At 35.3% G+C, this 16,076-nt stretch overlaps 1 pseudogene; it reads right to left on the reverse strand.

Moving 5' to 3' along the window:
* Positions 1-290: 290 nt before the first annotated feature.
* The window catches only part of LOC132281405 (uncharacterized), a 48,022-nt pseudogene continuing 32,236 nt past the window's right edge, over positions 291-16,076 (reverse strand).

Genomic DNA, 16,076 nt, shown 5'->3' on the forward strand with positions numbered 1-16,076 from the left:
TGATCATATCAACAAGGCCAAGCCCAAAAGGGCTAAGTATCTCCCATTCGGCCATCTCATCACACAGATTCTGAGAGACCAGCATTATTCCTTCCAGCCACGGGAGCATACTGAGTCTGGAGCTTGCTCATTCAAGAAGAAGGATTGGGATAAGAGCTACCAGGCTCTTATCAAGAGCCTACAGGATGACGTTGTAGAGGAAGCTGAGGAGATAGAAAGAGAGGAGATGGAGCAGGCAACGGCAGCAGCAGCAGAGCAGGCGGCGGACGATATACCAGTCGATCCGGCTGTCATGCACATAGATATTGACTTAGAGTAGCCCGCAGAGGACCAGGAGCATCACTCTTCGGCTGGGCCGCCCATTCAGGATGAGGAGCAAGCTCAGGATCATCAGTCTCCAGCTCCAGCGGTACCTGAGGCTCCAGCACAGACACCCACTTTGGAGAGTGCATCCAGGCTTTGGAGGATGTCGTAGTCTCTATCCGAGCAGACACTGTCTCTATCCGAGCTGACATTACTTCACTCCGTATGGATATTATAGTTGCATTACATGATCTATCCAGAGACATCTGCGGAGCACGCCCTGCCCGTCTTACCTCCTCTTCATGATTTCCATATCTTCTTATTCCTCTTATATATCTGGGATATCTGCATATTTTTGATATTGTTATATTATTTTTACGGCCAGTCTATTGGCCTTGATATCTCACTGGATGTACTATATTTTATTCTATTTTTCTATTTTATCCATGATCTTTTGGATGTCATATTCTTCTATTGATATATCTGTCTGTGACTGATTCCATTTGTTGCATCCCAGTGACTTCAGTGAGAGAGAGTACTGCCCAAAATTTTTAGGACCACCTTATACCTCTCTCTATTTTTAGTTGCTATCCCATTTACACTTGCATGTCCACTGTGTATTGTTATTATCCCTTTTTGTTATCTGATGAGTTTTATCCAAGTGCCAAATTTTGAGGACCATAGTTAATCCCAAGTTTGGGGGGCTATGCCACCTACTTTGGATACTTCTGTCCCAGCTATTCTTTACTATAGCTGCACTGGTATACTCTTACCTTTGTTCTCTTTGCACATTGAGGACATTGTGCTATTTAAGTTTGGGGGGGGGGGTAATGGTGTTAATTGCAGTATTTGCTCTCAATTCAAAAAATTTAGCATGACTTGTGTATTTGAGGAATTTTCTATGATTGGTCCATAACTAGCTATGATTTTGATCTTTTGAGGACAATAGTGCTTAAAATTTAAAAATTGCTTGACTTGAGAGTCTAATACTCCTTGTATGCCTTGTTGATGCCATTTAGGAGTAAATTTTTGAAAAGTTGATATCATGCTTGCACTTATGGTCCACACCATCCTGATTTTATGATTGTTTTGAGATTCACTCTAGTATTCTACAGTAGCACAAGTGCATACTAGCATTCATTTGTTGGGTACATGCTTTGTTGATTATTGAATTGGTTATATCCCAATTGGGCTAGTAGTGCATTGAAAACTTTCATTCTTGATAAAGGTAGATAACAACCCCTTTTTACTAAGTAACCAGGATTCTAGCCTCATCAAGTACTGAACTTCTCACGTCGAAAGGTGGAGGGCCCAAACTCTAGGTTTATAAATGAACTTATAAAAAAAAAAAAAAAAATGCAAAGGCAATAAAAAGTGAGGACTTCTCCAAAAAGGTGAGAAGTGGGAAATGATTAGATGGAGGTTGTTTTGATTTGTAGTCTAGTTGATTTGAGCTTGTAAGTCCTTAGGGGTGTTTGAACACCTAATGTCCTAAACCGTCTGGTTTGGGAGTCATTGACCTAACGCTCGACCTCATGAATTACTAGAAAGCTTAATAGATCAACACATTGCACCATGCTTCCATTTTTAATCCTAAAAAAAAAAATTAAAATAAAAAAAATGAAAAAAAAAAAATCGAGTGAAAAGAATAAGCGTACCTAGAATAATAAAGTTTTAATAAAAGTTCCACTTTTTATCTTGGTGATCGAGACTAGATTTGTGTGCTAGTTTGAGGGTAAGGATGTGATCATTTCTTTAGTTGGCTAAGATAGCAACATACTTGATGCCGGTCTACTCAAAAAGGATTCTAGAGTTGTTTTGATTTGCATGATCATTTTCTTGATGTGTGGAGGACCATACTTTCTTGCTTGATGTTAAAATTTTGGGAGATTGCTTGGAAAGGGTTGAAAAATTGCATACTTGAGGTAGTTTACTCCCAATGCTTGTTTGCAATATTGGTGCCTCTTTTGAAGGAATGAGCTTAATGTTTGTGGTTATCATTTTTGGAAACCCTCACGAGACTTCACTCGTCCACTAAGGATAACCTAGGGGTTTAAAAGGCTTGTTGCATATGCTAAATGTAATCGTGTTCCCTACGAAAGTGGTATTATCCATTTATTACTTTCTAGTTCATAGTTGTATAGTTGTTCATTTCATTCCTTTACTTTCTAGTTCATTGCTAGGGACTAGCAATATTTAAGTTTGGAGGTGTGATGAGCGCTGAAAAGTGCGCATTTAAACCCCTTAAGCTTAGGTGTTCTGGAACCTTTATCTATTTTATTTTCCCGCTTTAGATTGATTTTGTATTATTTTCATTTTCAGGTAATTATCCCCAAAATAAGCTAACTCAGCTAAATAAGAGCATAATTGAAGCAATCTTGAGATGAATCAAAGAAGGAAGCAAATGGTGGAAATCAGCAAGTTCGATCGATCTCAGAAAATATTCGATCAATCGAAAGTTCATCGATCTCAGCATTCCAAGATGGATCCAATCTCTCTTGTCCCTATCCAAAGATCCCACAAAGTTCGATCGATCCAACTTTATTCCGATCGATCGGAAAGATTCCATCTTATCCACTTGTACCATCCTACCTACCACATTTGTCTCTTTTCCAAAAATATCTTCAAAATATCTCAGATTTATTTTTATCCAAAAAGGTGCCGCCATAGAGGATCGATCCAGCTTAAATTCGATAAATCTCAGCCATGTTCGATTAATCTCATCACAAGTTCGATCGATCGAACTTCCCAAAGCTCGAGAAAATCTAATTTTCAGCTCATTAAAAGTTGTCTCATATCCAATCATTGGAAGGAATATTGGTGTACGAGCCCAGCTCATTTGTGGTGATATTTAACCTACCTATATAAGGAATATGAGCCACTTTTTGAGCATATATACTTGAGAGTAAATAGCGACACAATTTCTATATTCTTAGGGAGGAAGAAAAGAAAGAAGGAGGCTAGAGACACAAGCTTGGAGTTCTTCCACCGACCAAGAAGAGGAGCAATCTCTACCATGGAGTTAGCCCTTGAGGGTTGGAGGACACCATCCATAAGTGGCTAGACATCCTCTTGGGGCTAGAGTTAGCCCTAAGCATGCTTTTTACATCTTGATTTATGTATTTTTGAGGAGATTTGTGTTATGATACATGTTTTGACACTTTTATATATATAGATCATGTTTATTCAATGGTTTGTGTGATTTAATGCTTCCAATTGATCATTTCATTCTATCCATATGTTTATGTATGTTAGAATAGATATTCATGTGTTTGTCTCTATTTCTTGTGTTATTGATGTATGTCTATGTGTATTAATGCTATAGATCTAGAGATTGTTAAGACATAGTACTTAATGGAATGCTCTTATGGTTTATTTGATGGTTCATACTCATTTCTTGATAGATTGTGCCTCTCCCTTAGTTTACTTAGTTTAATTTTATGTCATTAGCTTAATTGTAGTGTAGTTGTAGTTTAGGTGTTAAATGGGAGGACAATCTATGCTTGTTGTTTAATGTTCCATACTTATGAAAGCAAGTAGCACATATCTCTAACCTTGTGATGTGTTTGGATTGTGAGCTTAAAGAAATGATTAATGGCTTAGTTTGATATATTGTGCTATATACCATGTTGCTTAGATAGTATATGTTTAATTTGTCATCTATGCTTGTTGAAACAACCACACACACACACTATGTTGTAATACATGTTTTCCCCCTCATTCATCATTCATTAAGGGTGTAGAAAAGCTATGCTTAGTGGTGATCTCTAAACCCCAAGATCTCTCTCTTATTTTCTTTCCATTATATTTAATTGCCTACTTTAGTTTAAATTGTATCTTAGTGTAATTCATCCACCAACCAATCTTTTGATCACTCGACTTACTAACCCTAATCTCGATTCCACAACCTAGTACGACCCACCAATCCCTTTGGACGATCCATACTTGCCCTAACTATATTTTTAGTGAAAGGTAGTAGTGGCAATTTCAAAATGTAAAACTTGGCCACATTCATCATAGCTCTACACCATTATCTATTGGTGCACAAACTTTGGGTTTGGGATGGCACAACACCATCTGCAACAAAGAAAAATAATAATGTATTATGCTTAAACTCAAATAGTGGTTCTCATTATTATACTTTTTGATTTTATGGAATATTACATGGGAATGGACTAAGAACCAAAAAATTGTCCTTATCACTATCAATTTGGGGTGTTTGGATCATCTGCTGTAGTGGTGATGTAATTTTTCAAACACATTTATTTTGTTTTTCAATACGTTCAGATCATCTGCTATAGTGGTGCTGTAATTTGTTAAACACATAATTATGTTTTTCAACAAATTTACTTTTACTTTTTGACACATTTATTCCATGTCAACACATTAATTCTATTTTTTAACATATTAAATATGGCTGAAATAGGTAGATTTAACGTGTTGGGAACACGTTTAATTGTGTTAAAAAACCCTACAGCATGGTGCTTTACACAACAGAGGAACTGAACTCCAATTAAGGATATTAGGGATAATGCCTTATCTAGGCCAAAGCTGTAATGACCCGGTCATTTGCTTCTCTTTCCTTTTTCTTGAAATTTTACGAATGAATTTTTTTCGTTTAATTTTCTTTTCTGAGCTCTGTTTCATGTCGCTTAGTGTCATCTCGAGTGCTCAGAATTGGTTTCTGAGACTCTTTCATGTGAATTGACAACTTCCTTTGAGGATCGAGCCATTTCTACATTTTCACTTTTTGGACACTATGCGTCTTTCGTCATTTTCCCTATTTCGTCTTTTTCCCTATTCTGTCTTTTCCCCATATGTCACATTGTTGGCACAACCTCACTTCTCATGCTCAGAGTTGGTTTTTGACTTCACATGCCTTCATCTTGAATGGTTTCCTCGAAATACGTATCTTTACTTTTGCAAGAAAGTACTCTGGTTGCTCCCGGTGTCCATAGGGGCATGGATGCAAAGTTCTTTGAAATTATTTTCTTTTCTTAGGGTATTTTTCATAAATATCTTTTGAAGATATTTTATTTCAGGGGTTTTTAAGAAAATATTTTAGGAAGATATTTTCATTCTGGGCCATAAGTGCAGTTTTCACTTTTTGGAGGGGCCATTGTGCAATTAATGAAAGTTATTGCAAAATGTCTTGTTTTGAGCCTGGATTCTCGTACGGAATTCATTTTCACATTTTGTTGAGTTGTATACTCTTGGAATTTCCTCCTGGTCGATGTTTTCCAGTTTTAGGGTTTTTAGCCCTAGTTTTCGCCAAATTTGTTTTGGGCATAACTTTTTGGTCGGGACTCGGTTTTTTACGCCGTTTCTTCCGTTGTTCATATTTTATCATTTTGAATCTTTTTCGTTCATAAAGTTTTGCCATTTGAACGCGTTTGCTCAAATTTTACTTTTTCGGACCCAGTGGGGCCTGTTCGAGGCACTTTTTGAGATTTCTATAAAAGGGGGGTGAGATATTTCATTTTTCATCTTCTCCCCTCTTCATGCACTACCTGGAGCTCCCATGGCAGCCCAAGGGGTGCTGCCATCTTCTCTCTCCTCTTTTGGTTCACTTTTCCTTGATGGAAAGTCTTCGGCCTTAACGTTTGTTGTTCCCCTTGCCGTGCTCTACCTTTCCCCCTTATTAGAATTCAGTTTTGACCATTTCTTAAGTTTGGTTTTGAGGTCAAGTTATGATTTTGATGGGGCTTTGATGGGGGTTATGTTCACGGTGTTGTCCCTGACAAAACCTCTCGGTATCGTCGAATTCGGAGCACTTTTATTTTGGTGGGCCTTTGGGATTTTCATCTCAAATTGAAGTAGGGGATGTTCTAGGTTTAAATTCTTGTTATATAGCATGCTTGTGATGCTTATACTACTTGTTTGCATAATTAAATATAAAATCTAGAAATTTTATTATTTATTTTTCTTGTACGGGATCTAATTTTCCTGGTTGCTCATGACTTGGTTTAAATATGTAGCATGATTTTATATTACCCCTTGATATGCTCATTGTCGTGTATTAAAATTGGAACATTTGAATAAGTATTAAAGATCTTATTTAATATTGATCTTAGGTGAAAGATTAATTCACATGACCTTAACTAGCTTGAAATTAATATGTGTTAGCATATTATATTAGGCCTTAGCATGCTCTTCAACATAGTTGAATTTGAAAGTAATTGGAGGTGTTTTGAAAATTAGTAATTATTAATTAATTTGATTAATTAATTTGCCCCAAGCGCACTATTCACTCCATTTGAATTCTAACTTGATATTCTTGATCTACATGCCATATAGCTTCACATATATTTGATTTAGAATATTCAGTGAGGTTTTGAAACCTTTCATTTAATTAATTTCCTTGTTTAAGATTTAATCCTCATGGTGATATACAACTTGGAATTGAATTGTGGCATATTAGAAAATTAAGCCTTGGTGTGGTTGTTCACATATATTAAATTGGGATTAAATGCATGAGAATTGCAACCTTTATTTTATATTTAACTTTAGTGAAAGTTTAATTTACATAGGTGTAACTTGCATGAAATAAGCTTGTAATGTGATATTACATTAGTCCTTGGCATGTTCTCTAAGATATGTTAAATTTAGAGCATTTGGTTAAGTTTGAAAATTTAGAGATTTTAATTAAAAGAATTAGTTAAAATCTATTTTGTGGTCCCATTAGCTTAATTAAGGTTTTAACTTGATGTTTGTATTGGCCATGACTTGTTTACTAGTATATATTAATTTGGGACCATTTGAAGTTGTTTTAGAATCTTGGGATTTAAATTAGCATGATTTAATTAAAGTTCTACTTTGTTGTTCTAACAACCTAATTGAGTTTTGGAATGGATATAGGTGATGACCATACCATATCCTTTAACATGTATTAAATTGAGGTTATTTGGAATTGAATCGGAATCTATAGAATTTAATTGTGTTTATCTATTTAAATTCTTTCAATTTGCTCCATGATCTAGTTGTGTTTTAGAAGTGGTTTCTATATTCAAATCATGGACTTAGACTTGTTATATATTCATTTGGTTATGTTTTGAACATTGGATAACATAGTTACTATGTTTGTATTCATGAGAATATGTTTTCCTTGTTGAATATATTGTTGTCTTGTGTAATGATTTGCACACTTCGTGTTTAACATCTTTCATGCATAGCATGTAACGAATCGCACACTGAAGATTCGACATTCATCATATCATATTAGTTGTGGATTTAGTGCATGTATTGTATAGGTTTCCAAATTTGGTTGTGCTTAGTAGATAGTTGATTATCTTGCATATTCCTATTGATATATGCGTTGTTGCACAACTTGTTGATTTTGGAAACTTGGGGATGTCGTTGTTTGACTATGGCTAGGACGTGGTTCTAGTACGGGGATAGTCCCTCTATATGGTCTAGTGTGCACATAGGGAGGTTACCCATGGGCTAGTAACCCTAAAGTAACTATGTTGTCGGTCTGATCCGGCGTGACGTCCGAGTATCCACTTTGTTTGATTTCGCATTTCATTTTCAAGTTGATAACTAGATGATGTTGTAACTTGTTGTTTCTCATTTGTCGTTCCATTTTAAGTTACAGGATGTTAACTTTGCGAAATTGTGCTTTATGCGTTGTATTGGAATTTTCAATGTTGATTAAATTGCATCGATATTAAAAATCGTGTTTTGACGTTCTAATAAAGCTTAGGATTGATCCTATTGATTCATTTATAACATAGACGTTAGGTGGCATGAACCACTACTGTTATTTTGTGCTTTAGATTCTAAGTTGATGGCTTTGAGAACTTAAACCTTGTTGCATTGTATAACATGCTCTTTTGTTGTTGAATTGCATGGATAATGTGATTCTTGTTAACTTGTATTCAAATATGCTTTTGTCATGTTGTATGGATTACTCTAGACCTAGTTCAATTGTATTGAAAATGCAATTCATGTTAATCTATGCTCAAGCATTCTTCTTGTCGTGTTCTTTGGATTATCCCAACTATGATTCGTTTCATACACGTATGTATATCATGATTCTTGTTGCTTAGACTCTAAGGTAGCTTAGGATGCTCCCCGAGTCTCACTTGGACATAGACGTTAGGTGGCATGAGCCCCTTTAACATGTTTCACCTTAAGGTGATAAATTTGTAAAATGCTAGGTCGATGCATGCTCATCTCCTACGAGTAGCTTTATGTTACTCACCCCTACAATACTGGGGCATATTTCAGGTACGAAGACTTGGTTCGTGAAGCCTAGCATTCCTTGGATGTCGTGCAGCTTTCAAGTTTCCATTTCATGCAAATGTTAGCATGAAATGTCATTTTGTAGACTTATATGTCAAAATATGTATATTTGATTCCATGTATGTAATGTGCACATAAGTGCACTCCTTTCAATGTATTTGACATGTATGAGATGAGGCCGGAGGCCAATGACATGTGTATTGTATTCTATACAACTTTTTAACTTCATGAAATATTATGAAAACCTTGAAAAATCGCAAGTCATTGCTTCACCATGGTTGCATCGAGTGTGGGAATTCCATTTTCATTCTTTCATAGGGTCTTATTAATCTTGTATGAAGTGTGACCAAGGGCCAAATGGTCATTTGACTCTATTTTACATTTTTGGATTCCATGTTTTCCATTCCAAGTCCATTTTTGCCTTTTTACCCGTTGGGGGGTCGAATTTTGTATCGGCTATACTTTTAAGCCATGGACCATTGTAGCGCGTCTAAATAGGTAATTTACGTTTGCGTGTATGGTCGTTTCCGGGCAAAACCTTATCGTTTGTGTTTTGAGCCTCTTGTGAATTAATTTTGCATTTTTTTTGTATATTCTGATCTAGGGGCATTATGGACCTTTCACATCAGTTTTATTTTCTTCTTTTGACATGGTTGAATGGAAAACATGATTTTAGGGGGGGGTTTCTTCTTCGTGTTTTTCCAGAAAATGTCGTCTTGGTACCGGAAATCCCTTGTGAAGTTTCAGCTTCCAATTTTCATTTAGCAGCTTTATGACCCTCTTGTTCAGTTCTGATCTAGGGGCATTTTCGGGATTTCACAGTGAGTTTTTTTCGATTCCGTCCGCGATGTCAGGTAGAAAACTCAATTTTAGGGGGGGGTTTCTTCTTCGTATTTTTCCAGAAATACTCGTCTTGACCTCCGTTTCATGCCTCAGTTCTGCGCAGATCAAAAAAAAAAATGTAGCAGCAGCCAAGGGCTGCCACCAGCCATGTTTTTGGGCACCGGCATGCACGCCGGTGGGCTCGCGCATAGGCGCCGTGTGCGCCATGGCCCCTCGTCGGGTCGCCGCGACGTCAACTCTTTTTTTGGGCTTTTCTCCTTCGTCCGGACTCTGATTCAAGTGAATTTTTTTTTGAACTTGACTAATTTTTCGCTGTCTTTCCAACGGTGTGCTCGGTTGCACTCGGTTCTTCCTGAATAATTACCTGTTTACCCTTTTTTCCTTAAGTGCTCGTTTTTCTTCATCATGTCGTTTCTCCTTCGTCTGGACTCCGAATCATGCGATTCTTGAGTCCATCTTGATTAGTTTTTCGTTGTCCTTCTAGCGATGTACTCAGTGGCACTCGAATCTACAGTTTTCATAAATGACTATTTTGCCCCTAGGGGCTTATTTGTCATATTTTCGATCTTTTGCTTCTGCATCAATTCTTGTTGAGTTTCACGACCTCATAGAAGGTCACTTTGACTTCTTAGAGTCTTCTTTTCTGTTTTCGCTTCCGCATTCGGATCCGTTATCGGATCATCCTTACGGTTCATCACAGGACACGCTGGCCTAAAAACCAGGGTCGTCACAAAAGCCTATCCACATTCTCATTTCAAGTAATCAGCCACCATTGTTCTGCTTAGTAAGTTGAGAGTATTCTTAACTCCCTCCCCCCTCTCTCACACACACAAAGACTGCATAACATAACTGAAGGTAGGTTTGACAAACTACATAAAAAGAAATCTAATAATAAAAAAAAATACTATTTTGATGGACTTTTTTTTTTCCCTTTTCTTTAGGCAAGTAATAAAAATAATAAGAATACAACAAAATCAGCCAGAAAACAATACTGAATTTTGCAATTTTTTCAAGCAAAGAATGGTGATGGAATATATATATTCCTAATATTAAAATCATCATGGTTCAGCTATCACTACACTCATGAAATAAAAGTTTGGAAGCTAATAACTTACAGGTCCAAAGCTCTGTAGTTATTCACTCCTCCAATGAAGCCACTCTTTTCATATTTGGTAGCATAATAATCAACATCTTCTTCTGACAACCAAGAGGGCAAGACAATTGCAGCAACAAATTGTTGGGTTTGTGGCTCAAAATTCATGTGCAGAAAATTAGTTTCCTTTTTCGTTTTAGAAGGTTAAAATTATTGAAGGAAATTGTGATCCATTAAGTTTCTATTTTAGAGTTGATATTGATATGGTAACTCCTTGTAGGTAAGTTGATCATTTTCCAACATGGAATTGGATTTGAGGAAAACTTATCCAACAAGGAATTGGATTTGAAGACTTTATAAATAGAGATGGGTTTGAGAGGTTTAGAGAGAAAAGATGTAAAGGGTTTAAGGGTGAGTGTTGTGAGGAGAGGTGAAAGTATATGTAATTCCCGAGTGTATACATGTAGCCTCAAAAGAAATGATGAGTGAGTGGGGTTTTGACATGTGGTTGTATATTCTCTTCTTTGATTCATAATAATGAAATCTCTCTCTCCTATAGACGTAACCTTAGAGTTAGGTGAACCATGTAAAATATTGTGTTGTGCGTTAATGTGTATGATTGTTATCTTCATATATACGCGTGTTGATGTGATGTGATAATGCTTTCACTGTGCGTAATGAATGAAGGATTTAACTTTCAACTACAGCCGACCGTTGAATGTGTTTGAGGGAATTAATTATCCCCAACAAATGGTATCAGAGCCGATGGTGGGTCAGAGCCTGTGAATAGTTCCTGAAGATCAGTGTAGAAAATTGGTGTAAAGTTTGTCAGAGCAGGGGATGATCGTGAGGTGCTATGGAGATTCAATTAGAGTTGATGATAACAAGAAGGTATGAAGAAGGTGATGGTGTGAAGCCCATGATGAACAAGTCTTGGGGACAAGCTAAGAGTGAGTGCTAGTTCTCAAGATAGGGCAAGGGGTGTGAAGAATGAAGGGGTTTGCTCTAAGCCCGATAAATAGCAAAGAGGAATATGAAGAGTGAAGAGGAGATGTTTGTTGCCTTAAGCCAGAAAAGCAATTGATGAAGATGAGTTAAAAATTGGTGGATTACCATGTGTGAGCAATTGAACACCAATGGGATGGATAGAGAAAATATATATATATATATATATATATATATGAAGAATAATGAATTTGAGAAAAGGTAGAGATTATAAAAGTGTTTCTCAAGTTCATTATAGTGCTTTATTTGAGGTGGAGAAATCTTCAGTTAAGGTGGAGCTACGAAGAGTTTAAGCTGGAAGTATGAAGAGATCATTGTTTGAGGTGGAGTTATGGAGAGAAGAATGTGAGATAGAATTTTGAGCCAAGATGGAGATTGTTGGGTTTGTGGCTCAAAATTCATATGCAAAAAATTAGATTTCCTTTTTCGTTTTAGAAGGTTGAAATTATTGAAGGAAATTGTGTTCCATTAAGTTTTTATTTTAGAGTTGATATTGATATGGTAATTTCTTGTAAGTAAGTTGATCCTTGTCCAACATGGAATTGGATTTGAGGAATACTTATCCAACAAGGAATTGGGTTTGAAGATTCTATAAATAGAGATGAGTTTGAGAGGTTTAGAGAGAGAAGAGAGAAAAGATGTAAGGGGTTTAAGGGTGAGTGTTGTGAGGAGAGGTGAAAGTATATGTAATTCTCGAGTATATACATGTAGCCTAAAAAAAGAAGATGAGTGAGTGGGGTTTTGACATGTGGTTGTATATTCTCTTCCTTGATTCATAATAGTGAAATCTCTCTCTCCCATGGACATAACCTTAGAGTTGGGTGAACCATGTAAAATATTGTGTTATGCGTTGATGTGTTTGATTGTTATCTTCATATATACTTATGTTGATGTGATGTAATAATGCTTTCGTTGTGCGTGATGAAGAATGGATTTAACTTTCAACAACGGCCGACCGTTGAGTAGGTTGGAGGGAATTAATTATCCCCAACACAGATGAACCTCGAAACCCTTAAACTTTAGGTATATAAATCGGGCTGGGATTGTGGTATGTTAGAAAATTCTCCAGAACTCTTTTTGTACCAATCTGGGCAAATTCTGCTTCTATTTCCCCTGGTTCTTGAAACATTATTAAGTAATGAAACAATCTATCTTTTAGATGGGTTGTTAGGTCATTCACATCAAATGACACACCCCAATCATGGTACTGTCCGTAACAGGACTCGAATACTCAACCTTGCCTTTGAAGAGGAGAGATCATAATCATACCATCTCGCTAATGTCCATTGATTTATGTCCTTTACAGTTTTTTTGTTCTTTCTTTTTTGGGAAGGTTATGTCATTCACAGTTTGGTTAATAGATATGTATAGAAATATCATGCAAGTCAACACATAAGAGCAGTTGAATTATACTTTGATTTCATAAATTTATAAAGTCAATGTTCAAACTTGAGCATCAGAATTTAGAATTTGTAGCTCTAAATCCTTCTTTAAGTATCACAAGGATTCTCTAAATCCATTTCAAACTGTCTTGGAATAACATATTTGTGAGTGATGCTATGAAAAGAGCCCTCTCATCACAAATGTTGTGAACCCTCTTGTTTGTTGACCATGGGATTCAAACAGTTTTTGTCGTCTATAAAAATCAAATGGATATTTTATTAAATTTCTTAATCTAATGGTCAATAAGAAGAGCTAGTAGTGCATTACTCAATTGGTAATAAGTACATCATACATGCAGTTAGTGTTAGGAAACGTGCAAGTTTTTAAAAAACTTTTGAGGGATTTGCAATCATAGATCTTGATTGATCACATAGAGACAAGTTTTATGCAAAAACAAATAAAAGATGATCTATCATTCAATAAATAGATTTAATACTTACATAAAAGATTTGAGTAAACCTTTTAATCTTTCCTCTAAAGTAAATGTTCTTACTTATTGTAGATCCCTTTAGCAAGATCCTTTCTCCTTCTTCTTGATTATGATCTTCCCTTTAGGAATCACCAATATGCCTTGATGAATGACCTTATAATCAAGCCTTGTGGTAGCCTTCTTTAGAAGAGAAAACAAACCCTAAAATCTAGAGAGAGAAGTGTATTCTTTTTTCTTATTCTAAAAGTCACCCTTAAAATACACATGAACCCATGTATATATAGGCAAAATAAAAATAAGAAAAAAGGAAACAAGAAATCATTCTCCATCTCTAAATCAAATTTCCCAATTCTAATAGGACTCCAATATCAACTTGGGCTATTGGTGAGAATCCTTTGGGCTTACTATTTTCTTAGCTCCTATAAATTAATAATTGGTTCGGTCCATTAAACCATGGACCCAATTCAATTAATTCATAAATTAATTTCTACTCCACTAAAAGAAATTAATTGCACTCCAATTAAATATTAATTAAATAACCTCTAAGTCAATGTTGCACTTTAACCCCTCTATGCATAATTATTTATCGGATAATTAAAGCCATTAATCTGACAACATAATTAATATAATTATTTTGTTATCTTTGATTATTTCCGGCTCGATCACAACAAAATATTTATTTGACAAAAATAATAATTTACTAAATAAATATATATATATAACATTTGTCTAAAACATACGAATGCCTTTGAATTTAATTTATGATCAACCATAATTAAAACAAAATAAATACAAAAAGCACTGATGCAAATATTGAGGATATAGATTTCTAACTATTAATTATATAACTATCCAAAGTGCCGATCTAAGGATCCCGAAGTATCTGCCGAACAAATCAAAGTAATTATTAATTAATAAAAGAGTCTATACTTCTCTCATGCTTGAGAGTCAAAAGTCATGACTGTGATAGAGAGCAATTGCATACGACAGCTCTCGCAATATATCTCAATCTATCGTGGACTCGGTTCAAGTCTTAACTAATTAAATGTCCATCCATAATTACCGACTTTGAACCATTTATGATCACTAATTTATAACTTAGTATTAATTGTCATTACATACATATATAAATTTATCTTGTAATTAAGTGGACACAATCAATTCCATAATGAATCGAAAAATAATACATTCCATTCACCAATTGTATAATGCTTTAATAATAATATTCAGATAAGGAACCATGACTTTTACAATCCAAAATAAAAATTTGCTATGCTAGGGCACACATATCCCAACAATTAGGCATGTAAAATGTCTTCGAGTTCGTTTATTTTTGCTATCTATAAGCATTTTTTCAAGTGCATTTGTAGTTTTATTTCTACGAATTAGATGTAAACGTTGTTTCTAGTTTTATTTCTTTGGTTTATCTCTTCAGTGTACGTACAAGTCATGCCTTACCCTCCCGGGTACATACAAGTCGTGCCTTACCCTCCCGGGCCATGTAGTGATGCGTCATGTTACCCTCTCGGACCACGTAGTGATGTGTCGTGTTACCTTCTCAGACCACGTAGTGATGAATGCCCTCTCATTGATGGGTCTCATACACTGAGTTGGCCTTTTTCTATAATTTTTTTATGTTTTCACTGAGAAAATAATAATTTTACCAAAAGAAAACGTGTTACGTCAGAAGTATTTATATATACATAATATATAAATATATGTACACACATAAAGATCTAAATTAGATATGTATCAATTAATATGGAGCACTTACGGAACTGATCTATGAGCAGAACATTGCAAGAGCGGATGACAAGGAGATAAACACCCCTCACTGTGGTCACCTTTTCAAAGTGCTCGATCATCTTTTTCCATTGTAAAGTTTGTTTATTTTGTACCAATGGAATACTAATATGGTGTTTTTGAAGGTCGAAAATAACCTTGAGCAGATGGTTCCTTGGAAGAGTATGGGAAAATGTGTGGCTATTTAATTGGGTTTCACTTATGGTATGTTTGGTTAAACGGAGGGAATGTTTGAGGAGGGATGGATGAGAAGGGGTAATATTGTAAAAATAAAAAATAAAAAATAAAAAAAAATGTCATATTTGGTTGGAAGGAAGTGAAGAGAGATGCTTCATTCCTCATTCCTTTATGTTTTTCTATTTGTCCAAAATTGAGTAAAGAGAATGTAGACTAACTACTAACAAATATGTAATTTTCATTTTTAACTTTCACAAAAATTTGTTATTAAACCCAGGCGTGTTATAATTTTATAAATGAGGGTTTATTGGTAAAAGGAACATAACAACTCTCATTCCCTTCTTTCAAATTAAAAGAAAAAGAAAAAGAAAAAGAAAAAGTGAGGGAGGCACCTTCCCTTCCTTATGAATGTCACATCCATCTGTCTACTCTCCCTTCCATTTATTTTTCTATCAACCAAACAAAGCATTAGGGAATAAAATGGAACGGATTCAAGTAAACCCGAGCCCAGATCCATATTCAACTATTAGCATTACAAGATCATGATAAAAAAAATAATAATAATAAAATGTTTGATTTGAGTTTGATCTCAAGAGAAAAACTCCAATACATATCATGTTGACTCATATTCGGATTCAATTTGAATCCATGATGGATCTTTCTATCCATACTTGACATATTTTGAAATTTAGGTTAACCAAAAAAAAAAAAAAAATAAATTATTTTGAAATTTAA

Source organism: Cornus florida, unplaced genomic scaffold, assembly GCF_030987335.1.
Source record: "Cornus florida cultivar Cherokee Brave unplaced genomic scaffold, ASM3098733v1 CherokeeBrave_3.0.0_Hap2_Chr11, whole genome shotgun sequence".
Classification (NCBI taxonomy): Eukaryota; Viridiplantae; Streptophyta; class Magnoliopsida; order Cornales; family Cornaceae; genus Cornus; species Cornus florida.